Source organism: Aptenodytes forsteri, unplaced genomic scaffold, assembly GCF_000699145.1.
Source record: "Aptenodytes forsteri isolate BGI_AS27 unplaced genomic scaffold, ASM69914v1 Scaffold81, whole genome shotgun sequence".
Classification (NCBI taxonomy): domain Eukaryota; kingdom Metazoa; phylum Chordata; class Aves; order Sphenisciformes; family Spheniscidae; genus Aptenodytes; species Aptenodytes forsteri.
Genome location: NW_008795259.1, coordinates 7530820 through 7542910, shown reverse-complemented (window position 1 = coordinate 7542910; position 12091 = coordinate 7530820).

Below are 12091 nucleotides of genomic sequence, written 5' to 3'. Positions count from 1 at the left end.
GGAAAGAAAAATAAAGTGATGCAACCACTCATCAGCCGCCAACTGATGCCCAGCCAGTTGCCAAGCAGCAGTCACTGCCCCCTGGCCAACTACTCCCAGTTTATATACTGAGCATGATGTCATATGGTATGGAATATCCCTCTGGACAGTTTGGGTCAGCTGTCCTGGCTGTGCTCCCTCCCAGCTTCTTGTGCACCTCCTCGCTGGCAGAGCATGGGAAGCTGAAAAGTCCCTGGAATAAACACTGCTTAGCAACAACTAAAACATGGGTGTGTTATCAACGTTATTCTCATCCTAAATCCAAAACACAGCACTGTGCCAGCTACTAGGAAGAAAATTCACTCTATCCTGGCCGAAACCAGGACAGACACTAAGATGACTAAGGGGTTGCAACATCTGACATGTGAGGAGAGTCTGAGAGAGCTGGAACTGTTCAGCCTGGAGAAAAGAAAGTCAGGGGATTTTATCAATGTGTATAAACAGCTGATGGGGAGAGTAAAGAAGACAGAGTCACACTCTTTGCAGTGGTGCCCAGTGACAGGACAAGAGGCAATAGCCATAAATTGAGGTACAGGAAATTATATTTAAACATAAGAAAAAACTTTGTGGTGAGGGTGGTCAAACATTGCAATGGGTTGCCCAGAGAAGTTGTGGAATTGAATATCCATCCTTGGAGATGTTCAATACCCAACTGGACATGGTCCTGGGCAAACTGCTCTAGCTGACCATGCTTTGAGCAGGGGGCTTGGATTAGATGATCTCCAGAGGTGTCTTCCAACCTCAGTGATTCTGTGACTCGGAGAAGGATGTTCCAGCTGGATATAAGGAAACGCTTTTTCTCCCTGAGGACAATCAGCAGTGAAGAAAGCTGCATGAAAAGGTTGTGCAATCTCCATTCCTTAACATGCTTGTTAAAGCCCTGAGAAATTAGCCTGATCTAATCTCACAGCTGAAGTGCTTTCAGTAGGAGTTTGGTCTAGAGGCCTCCTGAGGTCCCTTCCAACCTGAATTACCCTGTGAACTTTTCAGTTACTATACATCATCAGCTGAATGGCCTGTTGAAAGAGGAGAGATGGAAGTTGGTGGCTGCATACGGACAAAGTTTTAAGCAGTCTCTGATTCAGTACTATTTCCTTTTCCTAGGCTGTGAGATTGATTCCTCAACTGGCTCTCTTTGCTTATATGGCTTTAGTTTAGCCACCTGCAAAATTAGGATATTTTAGTGCTTATTTCCTTGTTTTCTGCTACTAATTTTTTTGTCCACTGAAGACAGTAGAGAATTTGAGAACAGAGAACATTTATGAGAGAAAAGTCACAACTTCTCAGCTACTATCTGCGGAGGTCAGGTATATGAAACAATTATTCAACACTACATTAAATCTACCTCTAAGCCTCAGAGTTCTGAGTTAAAAAAATCTGAGGCCACATGCCTGCATGGTGATTCCATATGAAATGGTCCATCTGATTTAAGTACGTTTAGAAATATTCATGGGTTACTTTTTCACTGACAGGCTCTTTCTGGTTCTGTCAGTCTTCTTGCAGTACCAAGACAGCATCATATAAGCTCTTTATTTCATCTTCAGTTCGTTCCAACGCAAATGGCACAAATGCCGGCAAACCATCAGTATCAATTTTGTACTGAAGATCTAGCAGCAGTAGTCACGGCACCATGACCTGATTATATAGAATTAAAAAGGATAAGCAGCTTTGTTTTTTTTTTTCTTCATGGATACAGGGTTCTACAGAAATTTTGAAAGAGAAGATACTGTGTAGATTTCTGACATACCAGTAATGTATGACAAAATTATGTAAAGAATAGTCAGAGATAATCTCAGTAAATAATCATTTACTCTAGTTATACTTATACATGGACGTGAAGAATTAAATAGTGTCTGAAAAATAGGAAGTGATTTGTACCTTTTTGTAGCAGAAACCTAACCTAGAATTTCCTGTCTGTTTCACTATATTCATGTAGGAATTAAATTTGTCAGCCTTGACTCCAAACTAATATGTTTTATTGTTTCTCTTTTAAAAGTCTTTTAGGAAAATCCTCCTTTTTTTTTTTAGATTTAAAGAATATTATTATGCAATGAACACAGTTACAACTTAAGGCAACTAGTATTAATGCACTGAACACAGTTACAACTTAAGGCTTTTTTTCTTTAATTCTGTCAGATGGGAATTTTTAAATTTATCTTCATGTAAGAGATTGAGTTGAGAATCTCTTTTTGGCCTCTCTTAGGTCTTGTCCATCATCAGTTTCTATGGAAAATATTATTTTCAAATCATCTTTTGCTTGCAGCCATAAGTAACTTAGCAGAGAACAGTGCTGAAATTGATTTTTTTTCAAGTAGAGATTCAACACTAATACAAAGTATTAATGCTGACCTCATATGCTTACATCAACAGATTGGGACCTCTGACTGTCACATATTCAAGGCAGTTGGGAATTTATTCTACTTTGGCATTGCAAAGGTTGCTATTAAGGCTGAGAAAATGAGTTTGGAATTTTGAGACTATTGCTTTTTGAAATGGAATGGAAAATCTTGTGATACCTTGGTATCTATTATTATTGAAGCAGTTCACCACAAAAGAGGAGGGAAGAATACATGGACTTTTTTCTTGAAGTTGTTTCCATAATTCTAGGGCTTGAGTGTGTGAGAGCTTGAGGATGCCTTCACCAAGCTAAATGTTTCTAGTTTGTTCTAAACTGTAGGTACTTAAGTTACAGTATGCCTCTTGCAGTGGTTGTCTCTCATGATGATCTATTTCCATTTAAATGTTACAACTATAACCCTGCATCATCCATTCCATGATAAGGGGAAAGGATAATAGGGGTAGTCATAAGGCAGTAAGGAAGAGATGCAGCAAGTAGCAACCAGATGCCAAATGGCTACTTCAGAAGTGCAGCTTCATATCTCTGCCAAGTTCAAATGGAAGCTTTTGTGAAGGAAAAAAAGGAGCAGAAACATCCACACAAAAATATGATAACAGTTTGTACGTTCAGCACCCTGCAGAGATGGAGAGATTTTTTCAGCTATCAGTACAGTTGTCCAAAAATGTATTTGTGATGATTAATAGGACAACTCGAAAATTCAGTTTTGCAGCAGTAACCATAAAAAAAATTTACATAGGAATGGGAAAGCTGCAAGAATATTTACATTTTAAAATGTCGAGCTGAAAGACTTTGATGACACTTTGAAGAAACATCTTGTAACGTGCCAGAAATTTTTGGGGTAAAACTGGTTTTAAAAAATACTAAGGAAAAGATGAAAGCATTCAATAGTTAAAAAGAGAGTTTAAGTGAGAAACAGAATGACAGAAATTCTGTGGTTAATCAACTTCTGTTTTACTTGAAGACGGTAAAGAAATGTTCATACTTGATAACCAGGTCAGGGCTACTTTGTATCCCAGCAGCATTACATGGACTACTAAGACTCTTAAAACCTAGGCTAGGGATTGGATTCAAGTGTACAAAGAACTAAGTCCTTTCATTTGTTTGACTTTTAAGATAGTTTAAGATAGGTTTTGGAGTTGGGGAACTGTTTAAACTGCTTTTTTACTCTGTTCTTACCAGACTTAGACTCTGATTCCTACATCCCCTGTTATACTGAGTTTCTTCTGTTGTATAAGCCATGTCCTGTTTTTCCCCAGTGCTGTGCCAATGTTACTCTACCGTCAGCATCAACTGGCATACGTTGTAGTGCGAGCCCTGATATAAAGCCAGCTCAGTCCAGATGGAAACCTCAAAGATGAATGACCAAAAGCAAGACTGCATAGAACATGTGCAGCTATATTTTTATTTTTTTTTTATTTTTCAGAACCTTTTATTTTCAATACTTTAGCCAAATTTTCATGGGAGTCACCATGTGAATTTTCTGTGCCATGTTTAAAGTTCTGGAATGTAAGGCTGTCTTTGTTGAAAGGAGCAACTTTTCAATAGAGTGTTGGTCATTTTTTTAACGTGAACAAAAGTGTGTATTTTGCACCAACCTTCTTTGCTGAGAAATTACATTAAGTTGAGGTCTTACTGTGCTGTGTTTTCTGAATACTTAAGTAGAGAAAAAGCTAACATCTTTTCCTGTAAGGTAGCACATATATGATAACATTTAATGTTTCTGAATTCTTAGATTAAACAAATTAATGCACCTAACACTTTAAGAAAAAATTAATATGAACTTTCAGCGACACAAAGTTATATGACCACTCACATCAGTTCAAGGAAGTGATTTTTTTTTGTGTTTTTCAATACTATTAAAACATCAGTTAAAAGCGTAAGCAGCTGTGTGCATTTTTTCCTCCATCACATATTCTGCAATACGCTCTTATGTAGTAACGATTTACACTGGCTTTGTAGAGGTAGAAAAAACTTACAAAGAGGCAAGGTAACAGAGCTATTGGCAAAGCACATTTGTGTGTATGTGTAAAATTTGATGTAAATTATTCATGTAAAGGTTAATCTTTGTTTTCAGAGTAATTTCAAATGCATATTATAATTGCCTTGGGTATTTGATTAAAGCCAGCAATTGAATGGTACACCATAGAAAAATAATGAAATCATAGAACAATCCATTAAATTTCACCGATTTTACTGACTGTGCCAATGTTATTTTTTTCAGGAGAATAGAAGTAGAGCACAATGTATTATCTGCTGCAGATAAAACTACAAAAATAGAGTCTGAGGTAAATCTCCTGACAGTAATGCCAGACCGGAAAAATGGATCCTCTCCAAGAAATACTACAGAAGTTAGTAAGCTGTATATCTGATGTTGGTTAGCATATTCAGTGCTCATTGCCAAAATAAAAACTTAAGTAAAGGACAGCAACATTTCTCATTATTTAGTAAGCAAAAGGCACAAACAAACTATTCAACATATGCACAAAGTATTGCGCAGAGACATCTGGATTGTATTTGGATATGTAATTGAATAAAGATTTCAAATATAAACAAAGATTCTCCTTTATTGCTCATTAGATTGAAGTAGATATGGCCAAACTATTCACTGAAACAACTTAAATGACACTTTCATTCCTTTTTTTCTATAAGGAGAATATATTTTAATTAAATTCTCTGTCAACTGAAGTAGCAAGAATATGGTGAACAAATACCATCATCTGAGGAGTTTATTACAGACATTTGATTTTGAGTGTTTGCATTACTTGTTTCTCATTTGAAAAGTATTGTATGCTACCTAGCTTACTGAATATGAAGTCTCTTTTTTTATTATATGATGTAATAATGACTGGAGAGGAGGTCTCAATACATTACTTTGGTTTGGTCATGAGATAGTGCAAAATACGTTGTATTGTGAGCAGCATTTAACTTAAAATGTTAACCTTTCTACTTTAGGTGATTAATCTCAAGTGAAATGTGATAACCAACTAGGTTGTATTGCAAATGCCACCAAAAATTGACAATTTAAGCAAATCCATTTGACTTTGAATCTGCAGTAGGTTAAAAAAGATGCTTGTGGTCAGTTTCTGGGTTTTTTTACTGCGAGTGTTCTTTAGATGCAGCAGCACTGATTATTGCAAATGCAGTGTATGTAGGCTGAGGTCAATAATTTGCCATAGGGGTGTATTTAACGTAATCTTCTCTGTCTTACTCTTGATAAGAAAGAACATTTTATTCATCAGTGTGCATATCCCCTAGATTAGAAAATACAGGTTTTGCCTCCTGTCAGACAGAAAGAAGAAATACTAGTTTGGAAATTCAACCTACTTTATCTCAGTTCTATCAAGGACTGGCATCGTTTCACAGAAAAGGATCACTCAAACTTTTGATTACCTACAGAGAGCCCAACAAACCAATTGCACCAAAGTATCACACGGTTTACATTTTGGTTTATATGCTGAAGCTGCCTGCAAGAAGGTCCCAAATGTAGAAAACTAACTGATGCACTGCCATCAGCTGGTAAGTACAGAGATGCAGTGCCATTGGAAGTTGTACAAAAGGACAGTGAGGTTGATGCTTAGTTAAGAATTTTCAGTGAGGTGCTATATACTTGCAATGCTTCTGTTATGTAGAAGTTTAGCTCACATGACCCCAGTGGGTCTGGCCGTAAACTGGAATTACCTGAGTTCCATCCATGTCTCTGCCAGCAACGTGCTCTGCTGATCTGCTAAAGATCACCTAGTGTCTCTGTGTCCCTCCTCTTTGTTTACCTTTTTATACTGTAGACTTTTCTTTTAATGTTTGTTTGTACAGTTCCTAAGGTAATAGGATCTTGATCTTCATAGGGTTTCTTATATGCTACTCTAAAGAGCATATAGTGATTGACAGAGCATTAAAATGCTAAACTGCCTTGCAAAGATGTCCTAAGAATTCACCGACCCAATACCAAGCATACAGTTGTCTGCCTCACATTGAAGTGAGAGGAAAAATATATTTTACCTGGAGTAATATTTTAATGACTAAGTATAATTTTAGAAGGCTGGCACAAAATTCTTCTGCTTGATCACAGTAATTAACATTACACATGATTTGGTAAGTTAAACAGCTTTTGCATTGTAGCATTCAGAGGAAGTGAATACTGTAGTTAATCTTAAGAAGACACTCAAGCTATAAATTTCCGGTGCTATTTTATGCCACTGAGCAAAGGAGGAAAAGCAAAAATAAAACAACAGAGTTGTAAGTTGTTTATTAACAGCTGTATATGGAAAACATGTCCTTTCTCGCAAAATGCTTGAGGAAGTCTAAAAATTGTCAGGAAATAAAATAATCAGTGCTCTCATTTACATCCACTGCTAACACAAGCATTTGCTAGTTTAGGAAAAAAGCTAAGTTTATTCAGTTTTCTCTAAAATATTGCCTGTTTTTATGTACCCATTAAGGGCAGTATGGAGAAGGGAGCAAAGAAACAATGACATACAGTCATTTCAATGACCAGAATGTTCTCCCTTCAGCTTGAACCTGCCAAAAGTGCCTTTTCTGTTCTAAAACTCCAATTTCCATGTACAAACTTGCTTCAACAAATGAACAGTATGGATTGAATTCTCTTCTTTTAGTGAACACATCTGTTATATCTGTGAAACTGCATGAGCACAGTGTTAAGAAGGGTTTGGCTTAGCTTTTACCTAGAAACTCACAATAGATGTGCTTCTCAGGGTGCTCTCCTTCTTTCACCTCTGAATGACTGGTCTTCCAATTTTCTACATCAGGGGACCTTTTGGAGCATGACTACTGTATATATTAGTATTTATGTATTTTTAATGAAATTTATATTTTTATACAGATACATTAGTCAGGTACATTTGAAATTGTGACTCAAAGTTTTCATATTTAGTGCTGTCTTAAAAATATTAATTTAAGAAGGTTACATGCACTTTTTGGCAAATGAAGTTATGACAATATATGAACAAGATAGTTATTGGTGCCTAGTTGGGAGGTAAAAGCCTTGGCACATTACAGATTACAAGATAAAGAATAGAAATCTCTTCATTAGAAGTAGAGGGCTCAGAGGGCATTCATACAATACAAAATGGCCCATTTCCATAAATGCTCTGCCACTGATCCTGAGGTTTGGGATCTTAAACACCTACCTGGTGCCCTAGAACTTGCCATTAGGAGATTAGGGAGTGTCAAGGAGGCCCTTATGGGTGTGTATTTCACCAAGATTGCTCTCCCTTTTACTATTATATTGCATAGTCAGTGAATCAGACTACAGGAGGAAGAAGTAGGAATCATTTTATGTTACATGTTGTTTTTTTTTTTTTTCTTGTGCAAAACAAACACATCAATGATATTTTAAACATTCTCCCTATTTTCTGTATCAGGAGTGGAACTAATATACAACTTCAGTTCATGTAGTATTGTGTAATCTTGAGCAGCAATAATAAGGAAACTAATTTGAGACTGATGCTGAATATTTGATAATGTGCAGCCCTTATACTCAAAGTATAATTTAAACAGAGCAGGATAAATACCAACTTGTAAACATCTGTCCCATTAGATTTTAAATTAACAAAGTTAAGGTGAAGGCGTTCGGTTTGGTCCCATTTTATGCACATTCCACAAACAATGCATATTAGATCTCTACAACGCAGCAAATACTCAACTTAATGCTGTGTTTGTCATTTATTTTTAGTTGAAGCACAAAAATATGGAGTACAAGGTGGTTTGATGTATAATCTTCTTTAAATAACTGCCAGGGAATTATTCATAATCATGTATATAGTAGTTACGATTTTTTTTTTTCTTATATTTGTTGACTTTTGGAGTGCAGCTTAAAGCGTTTGTGCTCAGACAGGCTCCCAGCTGAATATTTGATGGCTGTGCTAGCTAATACAGCCAGCAATTCAAAGTGATGGTCTTTGGATTACTTTATTTAGGGAACAGGAGAAGGGGGAATGTATTTTGTTTAATTGCATGTTTTGAATTCATAGGACATAACACGTTCTTTGGTGAGGAATGTCAAACAGAAGCAGTTATTTGTTAATTATGCTCCAAGGTCCTACATTTGTTCTCTTGGACAGCTTTATAGAAAGCTTCTGCCTTCTGGCTCCTGGAGTTCCCGGTATTCAGAGAGAATATGAACATTGCTATATCCTTTGCTACCTCAGAGACTGACAGTTTTTTCTCATTGCTCTGCAAAGCTAACTCTCTACTGTGAGAGTCTAACATTCACAGCGTACGCAAAGGTCATGGTACAGACTTTAAAACAATGCAGTTTAATTTTTATTTATTTATTCATTGTGGGGTTTGTTGTTGTTTTGTTTTTTACAGTTTGGTTGTCAGGCCTGAAAATCTACCTTTTTTCCATGGCAATGAGACCAAGACCCACATCTAGTACCTAAATCTAGGTTTTATTTTAGAAATTCAAACCTCCAAAAATAACATATTCATAAATGCATTCACTGCATGAATTTGTGTTCAGTAACATTGAGGGATTAACTGGAGGTTCTTCACAAGCCTGACAGGACAATCACAATTCAGCTTCGAGAATCGGATGAGCTATTCTGTCTGATGACTATGTCTGATCAAAGGAAGAGATACTTGCACACCTTCAGGGATGCCAGAAACCTCCTTTGAGTTATATATCGCTGTGTAGCTTGTGTTGGGTGGTGAGTGAGAAAGTCAGTGTGCCCCTTTACCAGACTTGTCCAGGGACAAATATGCCAGTTGTTTGCAGTAAACCAGAAGAAGAAACACACATGAATGTTCCTATACCACACCTCAGCCTCATATGTAGGTTTGTGACTTTGCTTGATCCACCAGTAAAATAATGACTGTATTTAGCAACACTGCTATATCTTCTCTTCTGTCCTGGGATGGAGTATAACCTCACAAAAAAAGACAATTGTATTGATAACTTCCTAAATGCAGTGTTTTGGGGTTTGTTTGGTTTTGGTTTTGTTCTTGTTTTGGCAGAGTAGGCTGTGTATTAGAGCCAGTAGCTCCCTTCAAAGACAGAATGACTGTATGTGCCCAGTGCGTCTGAGTTATCACAAGAGCTGCATGTTATAGGTGTACTTCTTGTCTTTCATGAATTGTGATTTTTAAGGATTTTTAAAATGGCAAATTTATTTCCTTTGTGTTTGGGTGAGGCGGGGGTTGTTTGTTTGTTTGTTTGTTTTTTTAAGGGGAGAGTAGTATTTTGGGATCACAGGATTTTCTATGTTTAGTTAGGTTTGCTTCTAGCACTTGGAAAGTATGATTTGTAACAATTGGTGGTAATGTAGACAGCTCTCATTATCATGATTTTGAACTGAGCTCCTAGTATGCTTTGGTAAAGGTAAAAGATGTTGAGCAATTCTAAATGATAATGCTTAGAAATATTTTGATTCAAAGTTGCTGACAATCTGTAGGAAAAAATTGCAGATATTGTCTATTGTCTGTTTCCAGAAATCCTAAAAATGTGGTTATATTTAACATTGCCGTAACCAACCCTGAGAGAGAACTATACTCTTCTCCTGAAGTTTTCTCCTTTTTTTATTCCCTGTAACTCCTGTGAACATTTCGCCAGAAACATTATTTCACCTCTTTCTCTTCCATCAAGCTGTTCATGTTCTAGAACTCTTCAGTGCACTGTTGCAAAATCTGTAGGTAAAAAGCATCATGCAGCCCATAAGAAACTGGCATTTGGTCACAGGAAGTAAAAAAAAGTGAAAATTAAGGATGACAAAGATATCTGTTAATTGGGGAATTTAGAGTGGGATAGCTGGAAGACCAGCACTGCACCACTCACTGACGTAACACATAAGACTTAGTTAGGATAGGACTAGTGGGTGAGAGTGATTTCTGTTCTGCAACACCTGCAGACCTCCCAGTCCCACCTCTCATCCCTGTTTAGATGAGCACCAGGGACCCAGGGGAACTGGACACAATCCAACTGCTCAGTATGCCCAAATCCTGTGTGATGGTCTAACCCCCATACATGTGCTTCTATCTCAGGCTCAGCCCCAACTTGTTGCTGGAGGTCCCTGAAGGGAGTGAAGTTCCTCCTGCACATCTGAGGGCTCCTGTTTTAATTATTTATGGCTTTCTATATTAGATTGTTGGCACAAGCCACCAGTATCATTGCCTTTCTTCATATCTAAGGAAATAGGGAGACTGCCCATATTTCTTTGACTTTCTCCATATCTAGGGTTGTCACTGGAATTTTTATCACCCTTTGGTCTCTTTTCCCAACCTTGTTATAAGGGTTTTGAAGATGACAACACTTATATAGCAAAGTTCATTTGTTTGCTTCCTTGTTTTCCAGTGCATACAGACTGAATTTAGTCAGAACTGGACAGATGTAGTTTGGGTTTCACTTATCTGAGCAGTGCTTTTGTGTGGGCTTCAACTTGCGACAAAAGCAATGAATGATGGTACCAGTTACTTTCCAAGGAAGTTTTTCTTTGATCTGTGAAATTTGGGCAAATGTTACTGCGACACATCAGTCTTGTTCTTTACTTTCTGGTGTCTTCTGCTGCCTTATATTTATGTTTAAGAGAAGCCTGTCAAAAAGTAAGATGCTTAAGTATCTAGTACGAGATACCGGTGATACCAGAACAATCACAAACTCAGTATTGTTTTCTCTGCTTCTGCCTTGCCCAGTCATCTTGGTCCATCCTTGGGTCCAGCTTTCAACTGAATGATGTGAAGGGGGAGCCAAAGAGAAGAACTTGGAACAAATTAGGGAGCTTAATAAAAGCATGTGGGAAGAGAGAAGAGTTGCTATCCTTGTAAAATAGCAAAGAATTTTGGCTGAGATTTGTGACAGCAAGATAAACTTAGATTTCTGACCCCAAATTATGAGGCTTCTTGAATCCCATCTCATACACAGGAGTGAGGGATGCTGAAGTGCACCCAGTTTCTGAGCAACAGACTTAGATATTAAGAGAGGCTAAGATGCTCAGGACCATGGTTTGAATCCTTGCAATTGAGTATAAATGACTTTAGTGTTGTTAAAGGGAGGGGAAAAAAAAGATGTGATATTCTTTAGGAACTGCTTACTCAGATAATTCCACATTTGGTTCACTTACGTGGTCTATCACCAGGTATATTGTGTTTCAAGAGCACCTTCAGGCTCTAATAGATGTACTCGGGTACATCTCAGATTGGTGAGACACCTTTGCCCTCAGTGGTATGCCTCCCCTTATGCTGGAGCAGAGTGTGGAAAGGAGCACCATTGCTGGTCTGCATTGGGTGGAGGCAAGCAGTTTCTGATCACACACTTCTGCCTGCTACTCCTGCTTTTTCACACAAGTAAGAGGAGCTTGTGGAGGGGAGCCTGAATGAGAAGCTGTGAGGTGTGTGACTGCCTCTGGTTATTTCCCTCTCTCTGCTCTCCTCAGTGCCTGTATTCAGAAACCTGAACAGGAAAGTTTTTCTGGTTTAAGAAATATGAGAAAGTTTGTTTCATATGCTCTTCTGCTGTCTCCAGTTGGGCTTCTTTCATGTGTGTAAAGCCAGCATAAACTTGAGAGCTGATAGTATGAAATGATTAGTGTAATTAAGTACAACTTTGTCCTGGTTTCGGCAGGGATAGAGTTAATTTCCTTCCTAGTAGCTGGTACAGTGCTGTGTTTTGGATTTAGGGTGAGAACAAAGTTGATAACACACCAATGTTTTAGTTGTTGCTAGGTAGTGTTTACACTAGTCAAG